The sequence below is a fragment of the Furipterus horrens genome, unplaced genomic scaffold (assembly GCF_987537825.1).
Source record: "Furipterus horrens unplaced genomic scaffold, mFurHor1.1.pri manual_scaffold_4, whole genome shotgun sequence".
Lineage (NCBI taxonomy): Eukaryota > Metazoa > Chordata > Mammalia > Chiroptera > Furipteridae > Furipterus > Furipterus horrens.
Window position 1 is genome coordinate 181,093,432 of NW_028327174.1, and position 12,713 is coordinate 181,106,144.

The window sequence follows — 12,713 nt, forward strand, 5'->3', positions numbered from 1 at the left end:
TCAAAAATATCATATCAATGGAATCATACAAGATGTAATCTTTTGAGATTGACTTCTCTCTCATCATAGTGCTGAGATTCATCCAAGTTGTTACATGTGTCGACAGTTCCAGCGGGTTTCTTATTGCTAAGTAGGATTTCATTATATGGATATACCAGAGTTTGTTTATCCATTCATCCATTGGAGGATATTTTTTCCCAGTTTTTGACAGTTATGAATAAAGTCACTATAAACACTCACATACAGTTTGTGTGTGGGTCTGAATATAAGTTTTCATTTCTCTAGCGTAAATAGCCAGGAGTGAGAGAGCACTAGGTCATATAGTAGGTGTCTGTTTGCAAGGAACTGCCACTGTTTTCCAGTGTCACTCTTTCATTTTGCAGTTGTGAGTTGCAATTGCTCTACCTCCTTGTCAGCACTTGATATTGTCAGTATTATTTTACCTTAGCTATTCTAATAGGTGTATATTGGTATAAATATGTCTAAGTTTTTCACCCTCATATCAACATTTTATCAGTCTTTAAATTATGTCCAATCTAACTTATTTTTGTTCTGATTTATATTTCTGATTACTAAGAAGAATGAAGATCTTTTCGTGTGTTTACTGACTTTTTATTCAAGTATTTATTTTCTTCTGATTTATTTGTTGAACACATGTTAAACCAAGTGTTTTAACTCATTGACATGCATTGCAATATTTTTCCTAAATTACCATCTTTCTCTTTTTTTTTTTTTTTTTTAACTTGGTTAAATCTATAAATCTTTTCCTTTAAGGTTTCTGGTTTTAGGTTTACAGAGCCTTCTTCATTTCAGGACTATAGAAATATTCAATCAGGTTTCTTCAATCATTTGCATAAATTGTTAAACACTGAACTTTATTATTACTAACTGCTCCCACCACAGCCCAATGAGGGGAGGCTCAGAAATGGGGTAAGGGTCAGGGGAGTCAGCTCATTCTCATTGTTTGAAAATTAAAACTTTTTTCAAAAACTGTTTCTCTGTCAGCAGGGATCAGTTTTATACAACTGCATGAAAACATTACGTAAAATGTTCTGCTTAGCTGTAAAGTGAATAAGCCAAGATGTCTCATGGGCAGGGAGATTGTCCTGAGGAAGGACAGACGTGAAAGTGGAGAGAGACCATCTTGGGGGCAACTTTGCCAAGAATTCTGTCTCTTTCCCCCAGAGATTAAGAAAATGACCTTTCTAAAAAACAAGACTGAATTACTAGAAGTTCTGATTTAAACTTTACACACCCCAAACAACTATTTTAGTGAGTAAATAGGATTAACGCTGAGCTAAGTAGAGGTTGTCCAAAGGTAAACTGAAGGATAAAGGTAGAAGCAGAGGTTCCAAGATCCCAGTCAAGTGCTAAGAAGAACAAAGGAAACAAACCACAGAAGAGGAAAAGTTAATAAGCAAGAGAGTAAACTGCACAAGGGGAAAAACGTAGTAAATAAAAACTACGAGTAAGAAAAGAGTCTTCCCTGGCAGGTGTGAGCACCCACCTGCAGACCGAAAAGTCGCTGGTTCAGTTCCCAGTCAGGGAGCCTTGCAAAAAGCAATGGGTTGAAGTTTCTCTCTCACATCTATGTTTCTCTCCCTCTCTTTCTCCCTCCCTTCCCCTCTCTCTAAAAATAAATAAATACAAAAATTTTTTAAAAGAGAGAAAGGAGTCTGTAAGATCTGCTGCCAAGCAAATGATGAGATATTAATGCATTGTAGCAGGAGATGGCACACTCCATGACAAAGGCAGAGAAAAGATCAAAGAAGATGAGGGGACTAAGTCACTCTGAGCCAGGTATCCTTGCTGAGGTCAGCAACTCTTTAGGGAAAAGAGTAGAGCCATACGGACAGCAAAAGCGGAATTTGTAATCAGTTGTAATTTTTCACTGGCTAGTATAATCAACTGATGATTTGCCTATATTTTATTAACAAATTGTTCTCAAACAAATGCCACTTTTAAAGATTGTTTAAGAACCTCCGATGCTCATTAGTTATCTCAAAAATTCCAAATTCCTGTCATGTCCAGGACAGGCACAACATATTCTCCTACAGTTTCTCCGTGCGTGTCTGCCTACCTGGAAGAATGAAAAAGGGAGGGTTTCATGATTGGCCCTGGGATTAAGGGTGTGACTTGTATATACAAGGTTGGGCAAAGGTAGGTTTACAGTTGTGAGTACACAAAACAGAGTTTATTCTTGTATTATTATTTATTAAGTACTGTATTATTTTCCATACAAACAACTGTAAAACTACTTTTGCTCCACCCTGTATTTTTTATTGTCAACAACATCATCACTAGGGTGGTTGTTTAAGTCATATGTTAGTATCATCTCATCATTAGCCAAATATGTATAAAGTGTCAACAATTTATGCGAACAAATCAAAGTAAGCAAAATGATTAAGATATAGAGCCAAAAATAAAGCTCTTTACATAAGTTTGAACGCAGAATCTCTGGATACCCATAATTGTCGAACGGTGGTACGTCGAATGGTCGAACTTGTTTTAGGCATTTTTTTTTCACTGAACATCTATGGAGGACCAGCTATGTGCCTCATACTGTGCCAGGTGCTACCATGCTTTGAAGGAACTCACAGCTCAGTGAGGAGGGAGAGAGAAATTACAGTATTACCTGAAGCCAGCTATGGTGAAGGGAGAAGCCGGGTGTTGAGGAGGCATGAGGAGAAACAACCCAGCCTGGAAGGTCAGAGGAAGTTTTGAGGAAGAGTTGACATCAGAGCTGAGTCTGAAAACCTGAGGATTTCTTCAAACCTAGATGGAAAAGTATGTGAAGGCATAAAAACATAGGGAGTTGAGCAAATCAGGATGGGTTCAAATAAAGTCGCCTATTGCGGCTGGAGCCAAGGAGTGTCATGCAGTGGGAGGTGGCAGCATACAAGGTAGAAGACTGGAAAAAGCCATCTGGGGAAGGGCAGAGAAGCCATGCCAGAGGCTTAAATTCACTGTGGCTCTCCCCTCCTTTAGTTTTTTCCATTCAGATTTACTGAGATGTGATTGATATATAGCACCGTATAAGAGGTGTACAGCATAATGACTTGACTTACATACATTGAGAAGTGAGTACCACAATAAGTTTAGTTAACCTCCCTCATCTCATATAAATTTAAAAAAAAAATTTTTTTTCTTATGTCTCCTCCACTTCTGATTTGGCCTGAAATATGCTTATAGTTTGTGCTTCTTTCTTCATTTGTCACTTGGATGGAAACAATAGAGTGATTAAGTATGAACACTCTGAAATCATATGGTTGGGTTTCAAATCCCAGCCTTGACCCTTCAGTAGCTGCGTGACATTGGCCAACTTATTTCTGTGTCTTGGTTTTCTCATTTAGAAAGTGAGGATAATAGTACCTGCCCCACCGATTTGTGGTGAGGATTAATGAGTTACTATATAGAGAAGTACTTGGAACATAGCTGATAAATAGTCAGCATTCAATAAATATTAGAGTATTATTATGAGATTGTACTGGCATATTCAGAATTAACACTATGCTTTAAATAGTTTCTTTTCCATTATGTACTTTCCCACTGACTCTGATATTAGACTACATGTGATATTTTGCTTTCTTACAACAGCCCTGCTGGGTGCCCCCTCTCCTCCTCCCCCCCCTCCCCCCACCTCCTTGGGCAATATCCTTCCTTAAAAATTACTTCTGAAGCTGAGTACCATCTACTATTATCAGATTGGTCTTGTGTGATCACTGGCCAGCCTGGCTCCTAATCAGAAATGCATGGACAGTTCACAGCCAGTTGAGCTGTGCCCTGGACAACACAGCCTGGGCTAGGAGGGGCCGTTAACTTGGAAAAATCTCAGCCTGGAGCCCCCAGATTAAGGCACTCTGGAAATGGACTTTTTACTCTCCAAAGCAGGGACCACCATGATATCACACCTCCACTGGAAGCATTCCATTTAACTTTCTAAAACAGCAATCTGCCAAGTCTGCGGGAAGTAAAACAATAAAAAGGTGTCAGATATAAAGCATGGGAGAGAAATCAGAGGCTGGGCAGAAAATAAGCAGAGGGCGGCAAGAGCTACATTCGGGTTCATTCCAAACTAACCACAAAGGAGTGCAGTTGGTTTCCAGCTTAGCAAACTTGTGTTTCATGCTTAAATGTATGATCTACAAATAATTCAACAAAGGAATGGTGGCTCGAGGACAATAAAACATCTGTTTAAGAGTTGTCTCTCAAACATTTAAGACGAAGGCCCAAAGTAGACGTTCGTGCAAAAGCTGTGACTGACACCATTCTTCAATTCCACGGTGTCTGGTCGTAACCTGGCATATTTTATCCAAGAGAAAGAGGATCCCAGGCCACAGCCACTTTCTGAACTCCAAGGCAGGAGCCATGCGATGGGCCATTCTCCAGGCTTCCGTGTGTCCAAGAACAGTTTCTGGGGGAAGAATTCTGGTTATCGAAACATTAAAAAGAACTTCAGTTTTCATCTTGCCCAATGAGGTCATTGTAAAATGAAAAAATCTGAGGCACAGAGAAGTCAAGCAACTGGCCCAAGGTTATTGTTAGTGACAAAGCTAGAGACCCGGATAACTGACTGCCAGGCCTCTTGCTTGACAGGGTGTTTAAATCATGTGGATGCCAACAAGCTTATGGCAATCACACAGCTGAAAATAGCCCGAGCTTCACCTGCCTGTGAATATAAAGTAGGTCACATGAACAAAGTCTCGTAAACTCTGTCAGTTCTGTGTCTCTGCCTGCTCATTCAGGAACTCACCCCTAACCCCAGGTCTTCCCTACCCAGGGTGTTTGCTTTGTCCTGCTCAGGGACGACCTGCAAACCACCAGCCCCTTAAGGGGGACATAGCTGCCCTGCTCTTCCCCGACCTGGGTTTTCCCTGATGCTCCACTGAGTTCCGCACATTTCTGCAGACTAGTCTCTGACCCAGAATGAGCACTGTGGTCTGTGGCCAGGGCTGAGGCCACGGTGGGAAAGGACGGCGTAGGACATGTGTCACTCATGTGCTGCCTTTAGCTACCTTGGTCCCAAAGCAGGACAGGGTGTATCTTAAACTTCCTATCTCTTTCACAAACTCTCTGTTCCTTGCCCTGGCACCCTTCCCACAGGGGCTCACAAGCAGGCCCTCAAGCGAGGAGACCAAAGTGAGGGAAAAGTTTGAGATTACCTAGACAATTCTTGCCTTCCTATCCTTCCAAGGTCTTTATCTCCCTTCATACACCCCAAATGCCTCTCCAAAAATAAATAAACAAACAAACAAACAAATAAATACCAGGAGCAACAATACGTAACACCTCCGTTCTCAATCACCCCAAAAACAAATAATGCCCATATGTGTTTCTTTGGAAGGAAGTAATTTCCTAACCCTGAGCACCACAGGCATCTGAGTCCCAGCTCTGCCTCAGAGAGAATATGCCTTTACAGCTGAAGGAATCATATCACAAACTCATCATAAGCTTAAATAAATCCCCCCTGGGCTGGGGGTCAGGGGAGGGGTTGGGTGGAGAGGATAATCATTTCTAAGTAATGTCTGACTTAGTTTACCAAAAGTAAAAGCTGAGAAAGAAATGGGAGTAAATACGCATTTGAAAGACAATCCCAGGATGCAACAGTGAGAAAGTAGGGAAAGTGAGACAAAGTTAAACATAGGTTATTAACTATTACTCTATCCAGCAAGGCTATCATTTAGAATGGAAGGGCAGATGAAGTGCTTCCCAGACAAGGTGAAGCTAAAGGAGTTCATCATCACCAAGCCATTATTACATAAAATGTCAAAGGGATTTATTTAAGAAAAAGAAAAAGATCAAAACCATAAACATTATAATGACAACAAACTTACAACTATCAACAACTGAATCTAAAAAACAAAATAAAAACAAAAACAAACTAAGCAAATAACCAGAATAGGAACAGAATCGTAGGTACGGAGATCATTTGGCGAGTTATCAGCTGGGAGGGGGACGAGGGAGAATGAGGGAAAAGGTGCAGGGATTAAGAAGCATAATTGGTAGGAACAAAATAGAGAGGGAGGTGTTAAGAACAGAATAGGAAAGGGAGAAGCCAAAGAACTTATACGCAGGATCAATGGACATGAACTAAGGGGGTATTGCTAGAGGGAATGGGGAGGTACCAGGCAGAGGGGGGCAAAGGAGGAAAAATTGGGACAACTGAAACAGCATAATCAATAAAATATACTTTAAAAAGAAAAAGAAATGCAAAGAGAAGCAAAAAAAAAAAAAAAAGAATGATTGTTCCTCCTATTTTTTCCTTCCAAATTCAACTGCAGTATAGTGAGCACTCAGTGGGTGAGTGAGCTAATAAATGAATTAAAGAAATCTTTGGACCAGGTCATTGTAATAATCGATTGATAACAAGAAGGGATTTACGTTAGGGTGGCTGGTGATGGGCGCTGTGAAAGAATTCACAAAGAGAAGAAAGTGTGGAGAGTAAAGATTTTATCCCCTCTCCAAGAGAGGAGAGAAGCATGGTGTGGAGAGCTACACCAGCACTGAGGAGTAGGAGCTTTGAACTATTATTGGATTATAATTAGCTAAAAAAGGGTGGGGGGGTGTTGCTGTTGGGTGGCCCCTAGGCTGTTGGGGCGTTGTAACACAAGGCTGCAGTTTGTGCCAATGTTATCTTCTGGGACTCACATTCTGTTCTTGCTGCCAATAATTTCCAGTCCTGGGGACAGAAGCTCAGAAGGGTAAAATGGCAGTCATGTTTAACAAGGTCATAGGCCTGCTCAGCAAATGATGCCACAATGGCAAATGGCGCTGACTTTGTCCTTTCAATTTAGACATTAGTCAAATAATTGTGTAAGAGTTAGGGTTTCGAATTTGCAAGGCTGCAACAAGAGAGAAGGGAGGGCTGGGAAAGAAGTGATGATAGCAGAGGGGAGCCCCTGATACGTCTTGGGTGTTACTTGATTGGTGATCTTAAATAAAGAAACCCACAGCTTTCCTGCATTGCATCACTTTCTTGGTTTATTCTCTCTCTCTCTCTCTCTCTCTCTCTCTCTCTCTCTCTCTCTCTCTCTTTCTCTCTCTCTCTCTCTCTCTCTCTCTGGTGGAACACATCCTCTAGTAGCTTCTTGAGAAAGGTCGCATTGGGAGTACATTTTTAAAATCTTGTCTATCTTTATTCCAGCCTGTATTTTATTGGTAGATTTGCTTGAGTGTAGCACTAAAAGTTGGAAAACGTTTTTCCTAAGAATTTTGAAAGCATTGTTTCATGGTTTTCTAAAGTCTAGGGTTGTTGTTCAGATGTTAGACATCATTCTGGTTCCTAATGCTGGGTGTGTGATCAGTTTCTTGTTCTTTCTCCTCTCTCTCTCTCTCTCTTTCTCTCTCTCTCTCTCTCGCTCGCTCTCTCTCTGGAAGATTTTATGATCTCCTCTGATCCAGGGTTCTGAAATTCCACAAAAACGTAGCATTCATTGTGTTGGGTGTTCAGTGTGCCCTCTCATTCTGGAAACAGTGACTTCAATACTGGGATATTTTCTTCTATTTGATAACTCTCCTTTTCCTCTTCTTCCTTTTTTTATTCTTCTTTATGGTTCTTCTGAAAGTTGTTTTTACTCAGATTTGGATTTCCTGGATTGATCTTCCCATTTTCTGGCTTATTTTTCCTCCTGTTTTTAATCTCATTGACTTTTTATTTTATTTTAATGGATAGTTCCACAATTGTCCTCATCAAACTTTCTACTTAATTTTTTATTTCTGTCTTCATTTTTTAATTTCCAAAAGATTTTGCTGTTGTTGTTTCATGACTTTTTCTTTTCTTTCTTTCTTTCTTTCTTTCTTTTTTTTTTTTTTGGAAATCTTATTTTTATTTCATGGGTACAAAACAACTCTTATTTCTCTGAGCCTGCTAACTAAAAGGTTTATATTTATGATCCAGTGATTCCACTTCTGATGATATATCCAAAGAAGCCCAAAACATTAATTCAAAAAAATACGTGTACCCATATGTACCTTGCAGCATTATTTACAATCACTAAGATTTGGGAGCAGTGAAAGCGTCCATCAGCTGTGGTACATTTACACAATGTGATATTACTCAGCAGTAAAAAGGAAAGAAATCTTACCATTTGTGACCACATGGATGGACCTGGAGAACATCATGCTAAGTGAAATAAACCAGTCAGAGAAAGGCAAGTATCATATGATTTCTCTTATACGTGGAAACTAATGAACAAAATAGAAACAGACTCATAAATACAAAAACAGATTGACAGCTGTCAGAGAGGAGGAGGGTTTGGAAGTCTGGGTGAAGAAGGTGAAGGGATTAAGCCAAAACAATAACTCACAGACACAGACAACAGCATGGTGATTACCAGAGGGAAAAAGGGGGGGGGGGGCGGTAAAAGATGGTAAAGGGGGAATAAATGGTGATGGACAGAGACTTGACTTGGGGTGGTGAACACACAATACAATATACAGACGATGTATTACAAAATTGTATACCTAAAACCTATATAATTTTATTAAACACTGTCACTTCAATAAATTTAAAAATAATAAAAATAATAATAAATAAAAGATAAGTAAAATCCTAGGTTATTTACCAAATTTAGATTAGTAATGCATTTTTAAATTTTATCATATTCAGCGGTAAATGTAACTTGAGGACAGGAAAACCTTTGGGAGGGAAATAAAGATAATTAAAAATTGGGAAAACAAAAAAGAAACGAACAAGGTTTATATTTAAATATTTCTCCAGCTGCTGTGTTGTTTCTCTTCTCCTTTGAGTTACTTTTATCTCTTTCTGCTTGTCTATTCTCTATAGAGATTTAGCATATGGACTGGTAAGTTTCACCATATGATGACTGGCTCTGGCCCTAGGGATTGTGTTTGGGGGACTCCAAATGATGGCAGCGCTAGTTATTTTCTCTGGGCTTTCTAGAGACCCCCCCAAAATGAGTACACTAGTTCCTCTAGAAAATAATTCTTTAGTCTCCTATCTGGGGAGATATAAGCCTGGCATTTGACATTCTGAGGTCCTTTCTTAAGGAGAGGGCTGCTAGTGTGCCAAGGATTGGGGGAGTAATTCTCACCAGTTTGTAGATTTACAGTTCAATCCCTCTCTCCCTGTGCCTGGTGTTTCTAAGATTGGCACCTCCCTACTCCTTACAGGATGACAGGAGAGGTAGTTCCCCTGCATTCTTTTGATGAAATAAGGAGTCTAGTGATCTACTGCTCTTCTTTCATGTAGACTTTTCAACCAATTTCCTTGTATTTTTAGCCCTAACCCAGTGCTTCATGCCTCTAATTCCTAAGCCTTTTGACAACTCCACAATGCTAATCAGCTTCCTTCCTGTTGGCTAGTTGCTCTGTTCGCATCTAGGTTTTGTTTTTCTACTCTGTAAAGCTGTTACCTTTCATGCCCTGACTTTCCAGCTTTGAGAATTTTGTTGACATCTCTCTCCTGCTACCATCTTATCTCTTTTTCCTTGTGAATGCCTACCTTTTTTTATTTTACAGTTATGTTAGTTTGGGTCATTTAAGAAGCAGATGTCAAGATTATATTAGATTTATAAGAGATTTATTGGGGGGGGGAGCAGCAGAGCCTTCCAACTGCCATGCAGATAGGATGCTTGTGAAAGGAAGGAGGGAAGGACTTAAGGATTGAGTAGAAACAGCCCAGGATTACATCGTGGTTCCAAGAAAGATTTGACCAGGCCACTGAGGAGCATTCTTGCCAATGTCTCCCATTGGGGGAATAAAGTCTCACAGTAACGGACTTGCACCATCAAGAAGAGCCTGCAGAAAGTGTGTCCTTGGCGTGGAGGCAGTGGTGGATCTAGAGGGGTTTCAACTGAGGCCAATGGTGAATTATGTTCCAAAGAGCAGGAAATCTGAAGAGCACTTTTTTGTGAAAGTTACAGCTGTCATTTTAGTGAGGTTTGAAAAAGGAATGGAGATAAATGAATACGTGGAATCTAACTTGCTTAACAGAGAAGCCTAATTTATTCTCAACAATTATATTGTGTCCTCCATCCCAACCACTATATTAAAATTGTTCTTAGCCTAGTTTCCAAACTAGTCACTAAACACAACTGTCACATTTTTCTAATTTTTCTTATTACTAATGGCTCCATAAAATGCAAAGGGGTGATAAAAGACAAAAATTGGGGGAATGTTGTACTAAACAGCCTGGAGAAAGAGGCTTGTGCACAGAGAAGAGAGCGAGGAGGTAAAGGAAGGTAAGTTTTGGAGAAAGACAAAAGATGAATAAAAGGATCTTCATGAAGTTTTGCTGGGTGGTATGCAATTACACCTCCACCTTCCCATAAAATCTTCAGTACAATTCCACATCATGCATTGATAATATTGGAGTTGATTATGACAGTTACTTGGGTTACCCCGGTGCTCTGAGATTAACCTCTCCAGGGTGAAGGGGCCAGTTGTCTCAGTTACACAGAAGCCTCTTCAACTTTCAAGTTATTTGACTTCCCTACAACCTCCATCTGTTCACCATTCTCTTCTCGAAACAATTTTCCCTTGGCTTATAGGATGCCCAAATCCTTGGCTTTCTGTCTACTTTCTTAACTTATTTTAACATCTATTTTATGGGATTCTCTTCTATTTCCCAATTTTTTAAATACTGGTGAAACTCAGATTTCTTCCTGCCTTTCTTTTTACTGTGTTCACCCAACTCTGCAATTGCCATCTATAAATTCAATATGTTGATGACTAGCAAATATTTTTTTCAAAGCTCATGCATTTTATATGAGTTCTAGTCACATATCCAACAGCTTATTGAATAGCTCCATTTGAAACCTTCTCATAAGTACTCCAAACTCAAAATAGAATTCAGCAGCATCCCATTATTCCATCCACCGAAATGGTTCCTCTTCTTGGGCCCCATACAAGAGTAAAAGATATCACCTGGTTGCTCAGAGCAGAAATCTTGTTCTGACCCTTGGCTCTTTTTTATTCCTCCCACCAACCCCAGTCCCATCAATTCTAACTTGTAACTTGGTCCTTTTCTTTCTGCTTCCATCAACACTACCTTAACCCACTCCACCATCATTTCCTATTTGGGTCACTCCAACAGCCTTTGAACTGGTTGTTTCCTGCCAGTCTTACCCCCATCCCTCCTCCTTACTAAGTTCTTAACACTACAGCCACAGTGTTTTCTATAAAGTGCAAATCTGATCATGTCATTCCCTGCTTAAAAGGACTTTAATGACTCTTCCGTGGCCTGCAGTATAAAGTCCAGACCCATATAATAAATTACAAGGTCTCTCATGGCCACCTGTCCAGCTTCATATCTTGTCATTCTTACTCATACTCTACACCTGGCTCTATGAAATTACTTGTAGTTCTGTAAACTTGCTTGGTCTTTTCTTACTTTCCTCTACACGTACCATTCTTTCCATCATGCTGCCCCTATGCTCCTGTATAATTTTTTAGGAAGCCTTCTCTGCCCCCCACCATGGAGTTAGGTGTTAATCTGAGGTCCTACCCAGGCTTCGGTGCTTATCCTTTCTGCTTAGCACTGTCCCCATTGCATGTAAGATTTTATTTATTTATTTTTAGAAATAGGGGAAGGGAGGGAGAAAGAGAGGGAGAGAAACATGAATGTGTGGTTGTCTCTCATGAGCCCTCAACCAGGGACCCGGCCCACAATGCAGGCATGTGTCCTGACTGGGAATAGAACCAGCGACCCTTTGGTTCACAGGCCAGTACTCAATCCACTGAGCCCCACCAGCCAGGGCTATTCTTGGGGTAGTTTTAAAACACATGTGCATATTGATTCTTGTTCAACAAAGAGGTAGAGCCTATGTCCCCTCCGCTTGAACATGCGTGGGCTTTTGTCACTGCCTGGAGGAACAGAATGCACAGAAGTGATGCTGTGTTGCTCCTAAAGCAAAGTCAGGAAGGGACACGCAATCTCCGCTGGTTTCTTTTGGGATACTCCTTCTTGGAGCCCAATCACCATGCAGTGAAGGAGTGGGAAGACTACACAGACAGGCCACATCTAGGTGCTGCAGCTGCAGCCCCAGCTAAGATGTCAGCCCACGGCCAGCATCAATGTGCAGACAGGTTACTGGGCAACCACCAGGTGATTTCAGCCCCCGGCCTTTGAACTTCACCGGAAGACACGAAACAGAGATGGGCTGTGAGCCGATGCTCTGAACCCTGACAAAATTAGAGATTTGTGAGCAAAATAAATTATTGGCTTTGTTTTCAACATTAAATTCAGGTGGCTTTTTAGGCAGCAATATGTACTGGGAACACTTGTCCATTTTCCCAGTACATGCTTGAAGATAAGGACAGTGGCTAATTAACTAATATATCTGCAGAACCTGGCCTATAATCAGGGCTCTCTAGGTACTGAATATGGATGAAAGAATAAAACACAATTCCAGCTTTTGAAAAGCAAGTTCCAAAGGATGAGCTTCACTGAAAAGGTAGTGGCCATCTTTGAGGTTTGGGACTTGTTTTGAGGAAAACAGGTACTGTTGACACCAGTACTGTAGCTAAAAATGAGTTTCTACTTCCTGCTCTATTTCAGTTCATAGGGAAACAGTACACCCATTCTGCACTTGAATAAAAACTCATGTTCTCAGAATATACGAATATGAGTCTGAGGAACAATACATAAAATATTTCATCTACTCTAGATAGAGAAGGAAAGTCTTTAAAAGACTGTATAAAATTCAAGGGTTATGAATTGCTAATCAAAAACAGGATCCTTAACCACTTTC